The sequence below is a fragment of the Malaclemys terrapin genome, chromosome 11 (genome assembly GCF_027887155.1).
Source record: "Malaclemys terrapin pileata isolate rMalTer1 chromosome 11, rMalTer1.hap1, whole genome shotgun sequence".
NCBI lineage: Eukaryota > Metazoa > Chordata > Testudines > Emydidae > Malaclemys > Malaclemys terrapin.
The window spans coordinates 39,838,436-39,857,726 of NC_071515.1; the positions used below are offsets into that span (position 1 = coordinate 39,838,436).

Below are 19,291 nucleotides of genomic sequence, written 5' to 3' on the forward strand. Positions count from 1 at the left end.
TTTTTCTGCTGGCTCTTTGGTTTCAAAAGTAAAAGCTATTTTGTATGGCTTTATAAAAAGCTTTGATTTGAAATTTGTAATGCGGGGAAATGATCTACAGTCTAAGTGATACATGAAAGAAATCTGAATACATTAAACACTGTTTTGAATCATACAGCAATCCCTTTTGAGTCTTATTATGCTTTAGTAGGACTCAGCTACTTAGAATCCTTTGTCAAGCTGCAGTATCCCATTTTTCCATGAACTGTACCCCAGAACTTGCCTTCCTGTGAAGTGTTCTTGCATCATTTCCTCCAAACTGACCCAGAGAAGGAAGAGTAGGGTTTGTTTCCACTCCCTTCCCATTCCTAAAGACAAAGCCCCCAAATTCTGTGGAGAATTCAGAGGAGGCCAAGTATATCTATGCAGATATACCACCATACTCTCATACCGGGAGTGCCTGATTCTCTTAAATATTCCAGCTTCCCCTGTTAGTAGCCTCCCCTGATACTCCTGCCCTCTTCTAAGGAGGAGCTGGAAGAACTCCTGGGAAGATTTCTGGTGAGGCTGGTTTTCTTCCATCCTACGTGCCAATTCCCAGACACACCAAGCGCAGAGACACAGTGGGAGATGGTGCTACAGAAGCAGCTGCAATTCTCCATCCCACACACAAATACAATTGTGTGAATGGGGCAGATCGCGCAAGGGGTACAATTTAGTACCACAATATAGAGTGGTTAGCAAAGTGGTGACCTGAGCACCTCTGTGAAGCTCGAAAGCTTGTCCCTTCTACTAACAGAATTTGGGCCAATAAAAGATTTTATCTCACCTACCCTGTCTCTCTCATATCCTGAAACCAACACAGCTACAACATGACTGCAAGACACAAAGTAGTAGTCAATTGTCAGACACTCAAGCTGTGACTTTCTTTTTTGCATTCAGACAATCTTTCCAATTAATGTAAGCATGCACATTAAGAGGTCTTATTTTCCAAAGGTCATGCTGGAGTTTTTCCCAGGTAGTTAACATTTAGGTGTTGGCCTGCTAAGATTTATGCATGTACTTAATGTGATGCACTGAGATTAGAATCAGTGGAACTACTCAGTGCATAAAGTTAAGCATGTATGTATGTTTGTAACTTCCTCTGCATGTAAATAGCTCCCTAAATTCTACAAATGCTCACAGAATTGGATACACAAGAAACTTCCAACATGAAAAACATGAAGTTAAAAGCATACTAGATGACATACAGGAGAAACTTCTCAAAGAATATAGCATGTCTGACATTACCTCAAAACAGCAGAATGCTCCCCATGTATACTGGTTTGTTTTTGAGAATGAATATGCTAATACTCATAAGGCATTTATTTAAGAGACTTGATTTAGTTCTGGAGGTATGTCTGCTTTGCTTACCTGCCTTGTGGGATGATCCAGTCTAAATAAAGACTCGACTGTGTATGCATAATAGATGTCTGCATTTTGGGGGGCGTTCTGGCATCTCATATTGCACGGACCTTAAAAAATATTATTACGTGGTTTGTCAACTCTAAAATGGCTTGTTTGGTTTTTAAATTGTGTGAAATGGGTGATCACAAAAGGTGCTACTCAGAAGATTGAAAGCCTCCATTTATCCCCATATTAGGACGTGACAGTACAACCTTTGAATATTGCCTTGCCATTGTGCCTCAGCCCGAGCTTGGAGCTGGTGAGAGGGGAGTTAAGTTCCCATACCCATTCATTCCCTCAGCCTCTCTGCTGCAACTGCCACCAAGAGGGGCTGTGGTGGTTATTTTGGGAATGCCCCCATGAAGCAACCCTTAGGCTAGAAGGCAATACCCACTTTGGGAACTCTCTGGGAGGGGAAAAAATGGACCCACTCAAATCCACCATGAGGTCTGCTCACCGAGACAAAAATATCGAGTGGCCCACAATATATACGGCTGTTGGAACACTTAAATGTGTGCCTTTGACCATGACTAGAAGATAATCATTAGCCATACCCAGTACATACCCAGGTTTAAAATGAGGCTGATACGTGCTGTCCTACCTGGTCATATGTTCAATAATTGCTCCAGGAATACTAACATAAGTAAGACTGTAGCAATATTTTCTAATTAACCTGTAGGGATTTGTGATATAATTCTCTTCTTTATTTGTAGTTATTATTCATTGTGTATGACCAGAGTGTGTAGATAATAACATTCACTAATCTTGAATATTTAGGGCCAAATGTTCACAAAGAGAAGCCTGATATTTGGATACAGAAATGTCAATGCAGTAACATACCTGCTGTGTTTGGACTTAATGCACGTTCAGATCACATTTGTGCATCTAAGTGGCTTTCTAGATGCCTAACCAGCAGTTTGCATTTATGATCAAGTGCTTTGCGTGCAAAGCTGTGACAAATGCACATAATTCTACAACTGACTTTTGAAGATATGATCGTTAGTGCCAGATTTTGAAAGTGGACTCCAAATTTGACAACAAGAAATACACACATTCCTATTTTTAATACTTATAGAATTGGGGCACTCAAATAGCCATTAATACAAACAAACAGTAAAGCTCCTAACCTGTTTGCCTGTGCAATTTTGTGTGGGCACAGAAAGAGACGGCTCTTAGGATATTTAGTATATACATATGTCTTTCCCCTACATAATGTAATTTGAGTTAATTTAAGAAATACAGAACAAGCAGAAACTACACTCGTTTTTCTGACAATTTCACCTTTTTTATTTTTAATAAATGGCTCACCCCAATTCAAAGAGCCAAGATATTCTTTACACTTTATGATTTAGCTACCGTATGTGTTTTTATTGGGGGGGGAAAGCTCTCTATCATTTATCATGTCATCTTATCACAGTCTCTTTGTGAGACGCAAATAGCACACTAATGTTTTCTTTTGTTAGGGTGAGTTGGCAATCTCCTCAGAGATGGAGCAACTACAGACAGCTCTTTTTTTTCCCCCGTATAATCTTCCTGACACTTGGATGAGACTGGCTTATCCATCAACATACAGTCTAGCTCAGTAGTAAGTTGCATGCCAACAGTCAATCAGAATGGACGGTGCCTCTTGCCCATCAGAAAAACAGAATATGAACGATAGGATTTTTTTCCGGCAAATATCCCACGTCTGTGCGTAATTCAGAATAGCTTTTTGTAGCTTGATATTAACAGCAGTGAAAGGCAAAAAAAATTTGCATTTACCTTGCTCTGGTTGGAAACATTGGACAATTTCTGTAATGTTCTTGTTCTTACTTTTCTTTCTTTTTTCAAATCAAGCTGTGAGTGCTCTCCAAAGTGACTGAGCAGAGAGCTGTAACGTGTAGTATCTACCACTCAAAAGACTAAACTTGGACTCAGGTCTTTTGTTTGGGTCATGATTCATAACAGATAATAAATACCTTGTTGGGTACATGGAGGAGAAAGTGTCAGACTCCAGTGGTAACCGTTCCCCAGCATTTTGTATTAAGGGCAAAGAAACTTGGAGGAGATGTTTCAGAGCTAGCAGACAGTGCTGACCCACCCAGTTCTGCCACTGTGATGGGTAGCATTAATGGGGCATCATTTCCAGAAATATACATTAGTCTAGCATCAGTCGTGGGTATCTTATTGCACAAAGGAGTGAAAGTCGGGAGAAGAAAAAAATTCACTGATGATCAGTTGTTATTTGTTGATTAAAAACATCTGGTTAAACACCTTTGAAACACTCCCAGGAGCAGACAGAAGGGGAGAATGAAACTCTGCCAGCTTCCACTGCCACCAACTAGTGGAACCACTAGAAGCCACCCAAGGAGTTCTGGGTGCTCTCATCTTGTACTGATGCCATCCTGGGAGCGGGGGGGGGCTCATCTCTACCAGTCTGCACTGTGCCATCTCTGTAGAGCCACCCAAGGGATAGCAGAGCTCTACCAGGAACTGCCAGGCATAGCATGAGAGAGTGCCAAAAAGCAAAACAAGTCCAAACCAGATGAGTTCATCTGAGGCCATTTCAGACCCCTGGAAGAGGAAAAGGGAAGGAGGACATTTTGTTGATCAGAGGAGGGAAATCATAAAGCACCAGAGGTGGATTTTGGAGTAGATCAACCAAAGCATCATGAGACTTTAGCTTCCCTTGATGGAAAACTGGAGCACCATATAGATCCTGTGGAGCCACGGATAGACAACTGTCCTGAAGACAGTAAGCATTGCCATGGGGAAATAAAGCAGTCATGGTAAATTACAAGCTGTTCTCATGAAGGACAACACAGCTGCTCTTTTTTTAAAAAAAATGTACGGAAAGTCAAGCTAGACATAATATTTGTGTTTGGAGAGGAGGGCGAAAGTATGCACTGATTGTTTGAAACAGATTTGACAGAAGTATTAGGATTTAACATGAAGGATTATCCTTTGCATAAGGTGCAATGTACAGTGAAATCACTGAAAAGCACACTGCAGCGCAAGGGGGACTCTGTGCCATAGCTGGGCTCCGTGCCAGCTTTCTCTGACTGAGCATAGGGGAGGGGTGGGGTTGAGGATGGCCCATAGAATATGCATGGGTGTGGCTAATGGGATGACAAGCTGCACTGATCCATTGGTCAGAGAGCCCACATGGGTGAGGGAGACCAGTAGCTCACTGTTAGAGCCTGCAAATAAAACCTGATTGACTGTTGCATGTGAAAATCCTTTCTGTAATAATTTTTATTATTGCTATCAGTGGAGGATAGCCTCTCTGGCACACACACTGCAAGGTAAGATGATGCCTCACTCATCCTGATTTTAAAATCTGCCTCTCCTGTATCCCTGCCTGACATGTCACCAGCTGAGACACCAGATAAAACCCTTTGCTTTTTTTAAACAGATGCTGTTTCAAAGTGGGGTGAGGTGGGATAAGGAGGTGAAGGGCAAAATCTGAATAAATGCACAGTTTGAGCTTCATGGGCTCAGCAAATATGTCATAGAAACAGCAAGTATGAGTGATTAAATTAAGGAGATAAATGTCAGACTACCTAGTAACTGTATTATCTCAGGATCTTTTTTACAGCTATCTGAAACTAATGCAAATCCTGTCAAATGCTTTCTTACAAGAGCTAGCCTTGTAGCCCAGGGATAGTGTTTTACTTGGCCAGACCTGGATTCATTCTCTTGCCCTTCCACCAGTAGTCACTTCCCTGTGACCCATGGGCTAGAGACAGCATGTCTGCCCCTCGGGTGGAAGGTGTGCCTCACATTACCTAATAGTGATCTATTATGAAGCAACATTGAATGGCTCCCAAGAAGAGAAGAGACCTGTGAAGGAAAGATGGTGGTTGAGTCTTAGATGATGTTAAGTGGCATAAAAGGAAGAAATGTACTGATGCTTTGATTCGCAGGTCACAGCAGTTCAGAGAAATCTATAAGATCCATTTGAAAAAAAGCTGATCTCACATGCCCTCCCACCCTGGCTTTCAACAAATACAGCAAAATTCCACAAAGAATGCTGCAAAATACAGAAAACTGCACCTTGGAAAATGTGACAGTGCTATACAAGATAAGCAGAGGCAGGCACAAGAAAAAATATCCCATGAACACACTGTCTCCCTCCCTCACAGAGTGGAAAACAACATGCTTAAAAAGAAAAGGCCTTTTAAAAAAATGTTTATAGTGAATAACAGAATCAGCTGCTGATGTGAAAAAGTTGGCAGGTGTTACTCTTCTGAGAAGGAATCCTAGTTTAAAAAAAAAAGCGAGGAATACTACAAGAACGGGAGGATGGGGGTGAGGGATGGCATAATGGTGATAATCATGGCGCAGTCCAGGATGAAATGTACTGTGCATTCAGGAAGATGCCTATCAATCAAGTGGAAGGGTGACATTACAACAATATCAGTTACACAGAACACCTGAGGCACAGATTTTTTTTCTGTGAAGCCAGCCAAAAAACTGTAACATGCACTGATTTGGGATTCAGTTAAAGTGCACCATACGTGTTACTTGCATAAAAAGGGAGTGGAAGCTGTAGCTGGAAAGGCAACTAAAAGAGTTTCAGATTAAAAGAGCCCTCACACCCTTCTGCAAGTTTTAGTACATGCCACACCAAAGTGAGGCTCTATGATACCGCTAGAAACAGACCAAAAAAAATTAACCTGTTTTAGATGTCCCTACAGGTACACAGTTTTCTGCTCTGACTGCTGTCTGCTCAGAAATAGTTAATTAACAAATTCAATTGCAGATTTATGCTGAAATAAAAAAGCTACTTTGATATAAGAACTTAATGTGAGGAGATTGCTGTTAAATTGAGAAGGATTTATTGTTCAGCTGCATTCAAAACAAGAAAAACCCATACATGTGTGCCATGGTGAAAGTATCACTGTTTTGGGGAAAAAAAAAAAAAGACAAGTTTTCAAGCTTCTGAGTTGGCATTAAACCAGTGAGGAAGATAATGAACTATAAAAATTGCTTGATGGGCTCTGGGGAAAAAAATGCTGACTTTTGTGTTACATCGTGTCAGAATAAGATATTTTGATAGTGAAAAAAACTAATACTGTAAGATGCCAGACCAATGGGTTATAAATAAGGAAATAACAGAACACAGAACTGGCTGAACTTGAATGAAATGCACCAGCTCAAAGTGCAAACATAAGAAACATATAATCAGTAATCAACCAATTATACTATCAGTTGCCTGGATCCACAATGCATAAGATGCTGAAGAACAAATCCAGCTTTTTCCAAAAAAACCTGCCTTTCCAATCTATGCAGAGCAGATATATGCTAAGCACGGATAACAGATGTACAATGGGTTACAAGAGCCAATTATTACAAAAAGAAATAAATCAAATATATTGTAAAGCTTCAATAAGTTTCTAAATCACAGCAATGAGAAATAACAATGGGGTTCATAGTGAAACTCATGTGGAAATCTAATATCCACAAATTTAAAATCTTAAATCTGAACAGCGCCAACTTAGGCTGAAAAGCAGGGCACACCACAGGCTACTGTGTTGAAATCTATTGTGTGCTTTTCAAATGCCTATCAGTAGAAATGGGAACAGCCTATTAAGGTCATCAAATTCAACTCCACTGTAGCACTGGATGGTAGTGTTTAATATTTGTATTGTGGTAACACTCAAAGGGCTTAACCAGGCCAGGCCCCATTGTGGTAGGTGCTGTACAAACATACAGCAAATGACAGCCCTCTAAGATCTTACAATCTAAAAGACAAGGCATAACAGCTGGATGAGATAAACCAGCAGGTCAGAGCGAGGACAGGGGAAATAGAGTAATAAAAAATAGGATATATGCAATTCTTAGTTGGGAACAGTAATCACAACTCACTACCTGCCTAGCTGTTAATTTGCGCTATACTGTATTCATTAAAGAGGTAGTGAGTTTTGAGGAGGGACTTGAAGGATGAGGTAGTGTCTTTAGGAATTTTGACTAAAACTTTTCCTACTCATGAAGGGTGCGAAAAAGTGCTTGTTAGAGAAGCAGAAAATTAGGTGATCATAGCTGCCATTGCTGGTGGCATCTTGCATTCCCAGATCTAGTAATTTTAAATCTTTCATGTAATGGATTTTCCAACAATTCCCTTGGGAGACTATTTCATGAACCTGACCAGTAGTGAATGTTGTCTAAGTCAACCCAAACTGATACGTTCTTAATTTCATTCCAACCTTTCTAGTTAAATCCCCAGAATCAAAGTTTGCTCCCTTCTTCAAATTCTTATAGATGGCGAGCAGATCCTGTCTCCTCAGAATAACTAAACTATAAACATGCATTTTCTTTTAATCATTCCCCTAAGTCAATCAAGTATCATCTGCATACATATTTTTAAAACATATATGAAGATTTTTACAGTTGCAGGAGATTCACGCCTTACTGGATCATATATAAAATGGGAGGTGCAAGGAGTGTGTGTAGACATGCAAGTGTATGTGCATATGTACTTGCAGGCATTGCACTTGGGTGCTTTTCAGGTGCCATGATGCATGACCTTGTGGTTTCATGGTGCTCCTAAACACTTTTGTTAAGAATCATAGTCCAACCCATTAGTGAATGCATTAACTGTACGCTAAAATTCTTAGACACCGAGCATACAATCTTCTGAATGGTATTGGCTAGGAGAAAGCTGTGTCATATGTAGAAGAAATACTGATAATGTACAGTGCATTATGCGCCAATGAAAATGACTAATATCAAAGATAAATGAAAAGATATGTATGGCTGAGACAAGTGGAATGAAATGTATTTTAACTAAATCAGTTTTCTGGCACAGGTTAATCTTTTATAAATATGTTCACAGAATAGATTAGACACCAGCCCGCCTACACAAAATGAATGCAGCACATACTCTGAAGTGTTTCAGAGGCAGGATAAATGAGGGAACTCTTCTGTATTTGATCTGGTTCTGCTCTGTAATTCAGAGCTAGTGGAGATGGCTGGTGAATTTCTCATTGATCCCAAAAGAACCAATGCTGTTGAATCCTGTGAGTTGTAAGCTTTGTAGAGAATTGGCGGCTATGCATGAAGGACATTGTAGCTTTAGGATCCTGTTCTGTCAGGAATCCATGTAAATGGCATGCACAAGAGTTATACACCTCCAGAGGAGACAAGACCCCATAGCCGTGATAATAGTAAAAAGACATTTTTCTCTCTCTCTTTCATCGCCATATCTACACCCAATTGTTAGAGGATTGCTTTCCAGCTGATTAAATGGAGTTGGAAACTAATCTCTTGTGACCATTGAAACAATGCTATATTTATTACACACATGATGTATAGAAATGAGGAAACACGGTTAAGAGCGGGCGTAGACCTGGGTTTCAGGAAAATTGGAAGTGAAGTAGCATGATTAGCGCATAGGCTTGGGAGTGAGACATTAGGAGTTCTCTGCCCAGTTCTTCAAGTGACTTAGGTCATATCTTAACTTCTCTGAGCCTCAAACAATGCATGGCTACCTCACAATGGGGCTGAGCATTTTAGTTCTTTTAAAACACTATTAGAGCCTCAGCTGAAAGGCACCACAGAAGTGCAAAGTATTGTTACAAACTGGTGAGCATTTTTTATAAAAGCCTGGACACAGCATAAACATATCATGGCTGAAGCTCCCTGCAGAGGGTACAAGGCTTACTCCTGAACCAGTCAGTGGGGGGAAGGGTTTATAAGGTGTTTCCATATTACTTCTATTTCATGCCTACCTCAGGCAGCAGGAAGATGGGAACCTGACCTCTGACTCCCCCATGAACAGCTGAGCCATCCTAATAGACTGTCACTCCAACAACTATGCAGTAAGCAACAAATACCAAGTTAATACAGGGCATCTTGTTTATTATCACTGCACCTACTGCCTTTGGTAAGTAAAAGAAATACCACAAATACTATGGCCAGTCAACCAGTACATCCTGAGTATCTAATGCCGTGTGTGTGCATGTGGTGGTGTCAGAAATCTGGTTATCGTTTCTGATCATTCAAAACATAAAATGAAAAAAATCTAACTCTTGTTTCGGCCATGCTGGTCACTGATAATAAACAAATTGCCCTGATTTTAAAGGGCACATTTAAGGCAGCCTTAGCTTGAACCATAATTTGCATGGTTGGGGAAAGGACAGCTAGTCTGGCATAATGCTACAGTTTATGCAATGACTTGACAGCAATTCAACACCACTGACTACATGCAAAAAGCATATTGGGTTATGACAGGGCAGGAGTTGCCAGTGGGGAAGAGGGACCAAGATGTCAAGATGGGCATGGGATCTATGGGAATGTCTGAGAGAGTCATTATTCTAACTTGTTTTTTGCCTTAGTGGCTAAGGCTTTCCGGCTAGTTGTCATACTGCACTGGTCACGCTTTCACGGTTTGAATGAGCTGTAGCCCCTCTCTAGTTACTGTAGGCTCCTTTTTCCACCTTTGCTTTAAGAAAATGTTGACGCTTCACTTCAGTTATTGTTTGCACTTGTTACTTAACATCCCAATTTGAGCAGCTTCTGTTGTAACCATACATATGCCCAAGTTCAAGGGAAAACTGAAAAGAGATTGTTTACACTGGCACCTTAATGGCTTCAAATAACTAAAACTAGCTACCTCTCACACACAACTTCTGATCCAGCCCTTTGGTAAATGTATTCTGGCAGTCCTAACTTACCCCCTTAAGAAGGACTGGTATGTTGAACCAGATGGCCTTTTGCTAAACCTTTTTCTGTCATATTCTGCTGCTTCAGTTTCTATGTTTGCCTGCATTTCACACAGCAAAATGGAGAACTTTAAAGGCCTGTTTGTGAGACAAAACCCTACCGCTAAGTATAGTATTAGTGACGGATTACTGTATTTGTGATGGGTTGGGTCACAGAAACCCCCTTAGGAACTGCCAACTGATGTTCCAAGACTATTTCTGTCCCTGCCAGCTTGGGACTCCAGCACCCTGTCTTGTTGAGCCAGACACGCCAGTCTGCTCCACCACCGACCCAGGGTCTGAACCACGTGCCCCAAAGCTGCAGACTTAACTGAAAGCAGCTTACAGACGTGTTCCTGTCTTTAACACTCAGATGTCCAACTCCCAATGGGGTCTAAATCCCAAATAAATCCATTTTACCCTGTATAAAGCTTATACAGGGTAAACTCATAAATTGTTCACCCTCTGTAACACTGATAGAGAGATATGCACAGCTGTTTGCCGCCACTCCCCCCCACCCCCGCAAGGTATTAATACATACTCTGGATTAACTAATAAGTAAAAAGTGATTGTATTAAATACAGAAAGTAGGATTTAAGTGGTTCCAAGTAACAGCAGACAGAACAAAATGAATTACCAAATAAAATAAAATAAAATACGCAAGTTTGAGTCTAACACAGTAAGAAAATGGAGTACAGATTAAAAACCTCACCCTTAGAGGAATTCCAGTAAGCTTCCTTTTACAGACTAGTCTCCTTCTAGTCTGTGTCCAGCAATCACTCACACCCCCTGTAGTTACCGTCCTTTGTTCCAGTTTCTTTCAGGTATCCTTCGGGGTAGAGAAGCTCCCTCTTTAGCCAGTTGAAGACCAAATGGAGGGGTCTCCCACAGGCTTAAATAGACTCTCTCTTGTGGGTGAAGACCCCCTTCTCTCTCCTATGCAAAGTCCGGCTCCAATATGGTCTTTTGGAGTCACATGGGCAAGTCACATGTCCATGCATGACTCAGTTTTTACAAGCAGCAGCCATTGCTCACATGCTAACTTGAACACCCTCATGTAGACTTCTTATGTGGATTGGAGCCTCCCAAGATCCATTGTCCCTTAAGTGCTTCTTGACTGGGCACTTAACTTGCACATTCCTTTCTCAAGAAGCTGACCAAATGCTTTACAAAGGCTACTTGAAAATCAAGCCAGTACACAGCCAATATTCATAACTTTGAATACAAAAATGATACATACATACAAATAGGATGAATAGATTCAGTAGATCATGACCTTTACAGAGATATGTTACATGGCATATGTAGCATAAAACATATTCTAGTTATATTATATATACATTCATAAGCATATTTCCATAAAGCCTTATGGGGGGCACCGTCACAGTATTAGTTTAGTGTAATTGAATTATAGTACTAATATACAGCAACAGTCTTACTACTTATTGGATTGTTGAGATTTGTGACATTCTCTTGAAAGCATCAGCAGTACTGTTTAACTTGTATTCTTCAGTACTATGGTAGTCGGCTCCACTTAAGTAACATCATAAGCTGCAGAAGTAGACCATTGGAGCTATGTGCTCCATTCCAGCACAGCAATTTGAGGTAGTGTAAGAACTCACAAAGTTAAACCACCATCTTCTTTGTATTGTAAGGCAATAGACAGGCTGCCTGAATTGAAAGCCTGTGACTCTCTGAGTGGCTGTAAAGTCCCAGGACTTAACTGTTTTTAAAAACATGGAACATCTCACCTGGTCTACACTCTTGTATTTACCTGAGGACTTTTACTGTACATGCATTTGAATTTACACTTTTGTATTTCTGAAGTGCCTTCCATCTGCACATCTCAAAATGCTTCAACAAATATTGGTTTACCTCACAGTAGCCCAGAAAGAAGATTGAAAAATTCTGACTTTAAATTGTTTTCCCCTAGAACTCTCGCCCCATGGTAGAGCCTTCACAATGGAGTGCTCCCCATCTTCCTAGCACCAGGAAGCAGCCCAGATCTTTGCTCTGACCCTGGGCTTAGGGCCACCCCAGAGGACACACGATTCAGACTCCTTTGCCTCAAAAACTGTGCAGATGGCACAGTCCAGGTCAGTCTTTAGGGCATAGGTTTTCCTGGGATTTGTAAAAGAATTTTAACTATATTTTTCTCTATTTCTTCATTAGCTACAAGGTTTTCTCCTTAAAATTATGATGTTAAAAAAAAAAAGGTTTCATGGCTGTCTGGGAAGGCCTTTTTGTTTTTGCCCTTGTAGATGCAGCTAAGGGAAGCAGGGAAGGGAAAAGAAAAAGGAAAAGCCTTGTTTCCATGCTTTGGTAAGGAAAGGGAGGCAGAGAGAGAGAGTAATTTACCCAAGATCACAAAAAGTGTGTGACTGAGTAGGAATTGAACACAGGACTCCTGTATCTAAAGCTATATCATCTTACAATGAGATAACTATCGTGCATTAGCAAGCTTGCTGTAACACTGTAGTGAAGACAAGACTGTGACGTTTTCACTGTGATGTAGGTAAATGAGGTCACTCCCAGGTGGGAAGCTATGCTGTTGGCCTCTAATACATGTTTTAAAAAATACCCTTTTTGGCAGTGAGGACACCTAGTTTCCCAGTTCTGTTTCTTTAGCCACCGAAATCCTTCCGCTCATACACTGAACAGCTATTCAAATTCATATGTTCTTCCAAAACGTTCCAAATACCTCATTTTTGTTTTAAATTTACTATTTTAAATTGAAGCCAAAAGCATTTAAAGGGTTACCTCTTCTAGTATGATCTTATGCAGCATATGCTCCTTTGTCAGTATATGTATGACTTGTTTTAGGTTTTCTATAAGAATTAAAATTGAAATGCTGGGGAAGAACGCTCAGCCCAAACAACTAGGGTTGAGGAATAGAATAAAAAGACTGAAGTAGCAGTTCTATTCCAGGATATGGGCCAGAGCTGTGACCATGCATCACTGCTTCACCCACAGACAGCTTTGTGAGCAAGCACATCTGTACAGTTCATGACTCCAGCAACAACGTCCACCCCTCTAAATGCAGTAACGCTGTGCTGTGAGTCATCTGCTACCCCCACCTTTAATCCATAATGAGTCAGTTCGCAAATATATTTGTCCAATTATCATAATCACCAAAAAGCAAGAAGTCATTCCTGGCTCGAGATATACAGGTGTGGATCAGCTCACCTCAGCTGTTGGGTACGTGGGCAACTGCTCAACAGCTGATTTTGTCCATGGGGCTATGCACAGCTGAGAAATTAATCTGCCCAGAAAACTAAAATAATCAACTACTGGGGCCAGGAGCCACCTCCACTATTGATTAGCAATGGCATTGCACTCCTGACCCTGCTCATGTTCGAACAGCATGCAGGAAAAACGCTCATTCTGGGAGAAAAAAGGTCAGTATAACATCAAGACCTATTGGGTCATTTAGACTGTCCATTACGTACATGAATTATGCTCCTCCTGCCATTAATAATGTTATGCCAAATCATGTTGTTGCAAATGCATCTTTGTTCAGAAATGAACACAGAGATTTACTGCCGGTTTAAAGTGACCCTTTGAATACACTTGTTTGTGAGCCTTCTCCCCTCTTTATATTGCCACTAAGGTACAGTGATGGTCTGCTGCACTGCCGTGAGCTCTGCTCCTGGTCTCAGACTCTCTCCCTCCTTAGTGTTGTCTGGATATCAGGCTTTTTCAACCCCCAGTCCTGCCTCACAGGTAGGAAGCACATCACAGCTCATTAGTAATTTACTGCTACAGTAATTTTTATAATTACTGCCAGGAGGCCTCATTAAATTTGATCTAATGAATAAATATTGTATTTTTCAACGTGATTACCAGAACAGCTTAAGCTGAGTGCCATAAACAATTATTTTCCTCAATACGCAGTATGTCAGTGACTATTGATTTTTATTTTGTAAAGAATTTACTGTATTCATATCAATGGCTATTCAGTAACAGCTAGACCTCTAAAGTGTCAATTGTCAAGGAACAGATGGTTGAAACAAAAATTGGCGTCTCTGTTGCAAAAAGTAAAATACTGCTCATTAGAAAAGATAAAGGGATCATAGCTGTGTATTTTGGTGTCAAAGAAGCTCCACTGTGTTTGCACTCACTCTGTTCTAGCCCCTGACAAAGCAGTTTGGTTTAGTCTATTTTTATTTTATTTTAGCTTGTAAATCAGTGAAACTAAACAATGTGGGGCCTAACACTGAAGGCAGAAGACCAACACTTGTGGGCTAACAATAACATAAGCTGTTTGATTACATCTAAAAGCTAACTAATTTAATTGAAATTTTCTGCCTTGCTTACAGATTTAGAAGTACAGAAATATAGATCACTACAACACATGTCAAGGCTATAAAGTAATCTTCTCTACTCTACTTTCTGCCATCATTTGAGCCCATTTCAACAATCCCTTTACAAGCCAATGCCCACAGTAAGGACATGTTAGTATATATGTCAAAACACTTCAGCAAAGGAATTAAACTTAAAAAGATCAGTTTTCGTCTATAACTGAGAGACAAATTGAAGAATATTTTCCTGTTTTCTTTCAACAAAGCACTGTCTAATGCAATTTTAATGTTGCCTCATGAAGTTTGTTACTTGCATCAGTATTTCATACAGCAAAAAAAAAAAAAAAAAAAATTAAAATAAGAAAAATATTACAATAAATTCACAGGGTGATGAGATGCAGCTGATGTACCTAAAATTTTGTGTGTGTGTCAATTTCAAATTGATAGTGTCCCTTTTATCCACCCATTGGGACAATTTCAAAGTTGAGTCCAAGTAAATGCGAGGGAGTTTAAAATGATGCCTCTTGATAACTTCTACAAGCCCCCTTACTGCCAATGTTACATTAAATTAGATTTGATTCCTGTGGGCCAGATTCTGATTTAACTTCTATTCCATTGATTGCAGTGGAGTTACTGATTTCTAAGTCAGAATTGCCCCACAGCCTAACTTACCAGCGTGTAAGTAAGACTCCCTTAGCCAAATTCAGAGGTGTTCTCTATCTATATATTCCAGCTCATTTGGTGCTACTTTTCTGAAGATACCTAAGAAGCCCAATTGCAGGCAGGATCTTAGGCTACACTCATCTACCTAAAAGTGTTACCCTTTATTTGCACTGGGGAAAAGGTTGAACTTAGGTCAGGCTTAGCTACCCAAAATTCAACCCCTTTTCCTAGTCAAGATTTTTCCTCACAGTTATGGTGCAAAAACAGATTATTAATATTAAAGTGTGACACAAATTTACATGTTGTAGAAGTCTAGGAGACCAGGAAGACAAGTAGGATACCTAGACAGAGTGATTCAATTCAAAAATCTTGTTTGTAATGCAGAGTCTACCATATCCCGTAAAAATGAATTGTTTTTAGATAAAACACACTGAACAATGGAGGTCACTAAGAAATACAAAGATGAGTTTATTCAGCTTGCTAGAGACGGGGCATAGGTACACGGCCTGTACTTGAAAGGCGAACAAAATATTAAGGGCATTATTTCCAGGTTGAGGGTGGAGGGACTTTCAGCCTTGACAAAAATATCATTAAGCTGAGAGGGGCTGACTTTTAAGAGGGCCTCAACTCTGCAAATACAAGTTTGCAATCAAACTGTAAAGCAGGGGTATTGGAACAATTTTGGCAGGCGGAGGGGAAGGGTGCTGACAGCCATTGAACCAAAATTCTGTAAGATAGAAATGACACCAAGCCAGGGCATGCATCAGCACCAGCACCTCTGCACAAAACAGGAGAAGAGCTTATGGAAGATATGCTTTAGCCAAACACAAGTTACTGGGGTCATTACAGGGTGAAACTGGGTGAAATTCTAGGACCTGTGTTATAATGCAGGTCAGCCTAGATGATCTAACAATCTCTTCTGGCCTTTAACATCTCTGAATACATGATTGTACTGGCAAATCAGGTTGGCATCCCTGTACATAGCTGCCACTACTGTAGTATCTGAGCATCTCACTAAATTTAATTTAGTTGTCCATACAACACCCTTACGAGATAGGGACGTGCTTATTTTCCCCACCTATGGCTCGCAGAGCTGTGAAAAACTGTCCCCCCCTTAACATCGTAGTTAGGGCAACCTCGCCCCCAGCATAGCTGCAGGTAGGTTGCTGGAAGGATTGGCCTAGCTACTGCCTCTCAAACAGATGGATTAACTACATCAACAGACAAACCCTTCTGTCAATGTAGGAAGCATCTATACTACAGCAGCAAAGCTGCTGCGCCATAGCTGTGCCATTATAGCATAAACATGCCCTCAGAGACTTGCCCAAGATCATGCAGGAAGTCTGTGGCAGAGCGGGTATGTAGACTGTACCCAGAATTTTTTGCGGGCCTAGTCAAGAGACCGTGAGCTTGCAGGAGCAGTTTTGTACCCACAGACAGACGGACAGACACACACACAAATTAGAGCTTGATTACTTAACCAACCGAAGTTATAATTGTAGCAAGAGTTTTGGACCCTCACAACTGTACACTCATTACAATTTCAGCATTATAACTAATCACCTTCATTTCCAAGAAAATTAGATTAAAAAAACAAACAAACAAAAAGCCTTCACCAGATTAAGACTTCCCTGCAGGAAAAAGCAGGAATGTACATTAAGATGGCAGATATGAAAAACCCTTTCCTAAATCCAAAGGAAACAACACAGTGTGACCATTTCTCTTTAAGTGTACAAAAAAGAAAACGTGACTTTGAGAGTATTTTTTTTCTTGGGGATTCCCAGTCAGCACCAGTATTCAACCGATCACCTAGGGGTGGCCAAACGTACGGATCCTTCAAGCCACCTACCACAATCTTGCAAGCTGGGGCACCCTGCCAGGGCTAGAGGCTTCAGTCCCGCTCCTGCTGAAGCCCCGAGCGGTGGTAGGAACACCCTGAGAAGCTGAAGCCCTGAGACCCGCTCCTCCCCTCTGGGCAGAAGCACCTATCCCACGGCCCTGCTGCAAGGCAGAGGTCCTGAGCTCTCTAACCACCTCCCCGCCAACATCTGGTAGGTGAAGGGGAGGGTATGGGGGTGGGTGCTGCAAACTGCACTTTAACTGTATAAGAGCCACTCGCGGCTCACAAACCAAAGGCAAAAATAGGCTAGAGCACTAAGAACTGTAATTTCTCCCATTGTAAATGTGGTTAATAAGCTTTATGGAGGGAGACTCCAGCAAGATTGCAGCCAAAGCACTTAAAAATTCATTCTGGTTTACAGAGAAGCTCTGTTTAATTGGGGACTAGCACTAGAACAGATCCTCTCACTAGAACTAGATTGAATTGTTTTAAGTGCCCGCTGTAACATCAAATACTTCACATTACTTTTGGGCTCGTGCCAGAAAAGTTGCAAGGCTGAGTTTTGCAATACCCAATGAATAGTTATAAATATTATATTAAAGTTAATGTTTAAAATTAAATATACACAAGTTAAGAAGGTACTGTACATCTGGGGTCCAGCTTGAGTTATGAGAGATTACAGGTATCAGTTACAAGGATCACGAGATACATACATATCACACAACCAGTACAGACCCAGATTTGGGTGCGGGGGTTTTTAAAGCTTCAGTGGATAAGTGGGCTCGGGTACACCACCCATGGAATGTATAAAGAGTACGAAGTGGAAAAGCTTCAGCAGGAGAGAGGAACCTACCCCACAATACCTTAGTCGTTCTGGCACTTACTTGAAGACCTGGGTTCAAGCCCCAGCATCAGATCAATCAGAGCAGGATTTGACTTTGGGTATTCCACATATACCCCCAGGAGTGCCTAATCATTAGTCTGGGTGACACATCTCACGCCTGACAAGATAGGCAAGGGGAACGCCAAGTTTGAAAATCCTGCTTCAGGGGCTGTGGGGCTTTGGCTTTCGCAAGAGCTATGAGCACCTCATTAGCTGTGGGATACTGTCAGTGCTTAGGTGACTTTATACAAGCCTACTGCTGGAGACAGGCTCAGGGAGCAGCTGAGATGTCATTTTGAGTACCACAATGGCCCCTACTTTTGTGGAGCGGGACCTTAGTAACTAAATAAAACACGAGATATTCAGTTTGTTTTTGTATGTTCACTTCAGCATCACTGTCAAAAACAAATGCAACTTTAACTTTGAAGTGATAAAGAATCCATACAGCCAAAATTAAAATATTTAGGGGCAGTCCCCAGGACATTCAAGGGGAACATATAGCTGGAACTCATTCTGAAAGCATCAGAACCAGAGAGTCCTGTTATTTTTGTGAGCACTATTTCCAGTGACAGAGAGATGCTAAGAAACATGTATGAATGCCCAGTTTATACAACAAAACTAAGAGGCTCCACTTACATGTAGGCATTTTCATTTAAAAACTAAGGAGAGGTCCAGAGAACATTGGATGTGTGAAGAAACTGAGTTAGCTTGGCACAGATTTAATTAAAACTTTTTAACATATGCTGCAGCCTGCAGTGAGTGTGGAAAGAGGTCACTTTTAAAGTGAATAACAGGGAACATCTACTCAGAGTATTAGCGCACAGCAAGCTGAGGGGTAAATCTACAGCACTGTACTGGGCTTTTCTCTCACTGGCTGTGTGGACCCTGGTACTGCACAGAGTAAGTTCAATAGTATGCTTTGACCTACGGGTATGGAACTTTTAGCGTGCAGTAGCACACCAGACCTGAAGAAGAGCGCTGTGTAAACTTGTCTCTCTCAGCAACAGAAGTAGGTCCAATAAAAGATACCCCCTCACCCACCTGGTGTCTCACTGCAATTGCAGTTATTCCCATTCCACTTCTTTCTATACTGGGCCCAGTTTCGCTTGTGTTGGGGAGGGGAAACACTATACTAATGAGCAGTGCCCAGTTCTGGTACAGCACTCATATATTCCTGTTTGCTGGATGCATACTGTACAAATGCACTATTACTTAAACGGTCTAGCAATCGATACACAAGTAGCAATAATAGTCTTTTGCATACAAACTAAAACAATGTCACCTTCTACTACAATAAACAAAGCCAAGACTTGTATTGGCTTAAGGATCAGAGTTTATACAACTTGCAGCTTTATATACAAGCCATGAGGGAAGCTGCATCTTTGGGGGCAATGTCACTGCATGTATAATTAGGAAGACTTCTCTAATCAAATGGCTCTCACACCTATGGCTACACATGGTATCTTATAAAAAGTGGAAGCAGTTCTGTTTTGAG

The 19,291-nt window shown here is 41.0% G+C and overlaps 1 pseudogene; it reads left to right on the top strand.

The window, feature by feature from the left end:
• LOC128845246 (dynein axonemal heavy chain 11-like) overlaps window positions 1-14,478 on the top strand; it is a 233,488-nt pseudogene extending 219,010 nt beyond the window's left edge.
• Window positions 14,479-19,291: the final 4,813 nt, after the last annotated feature.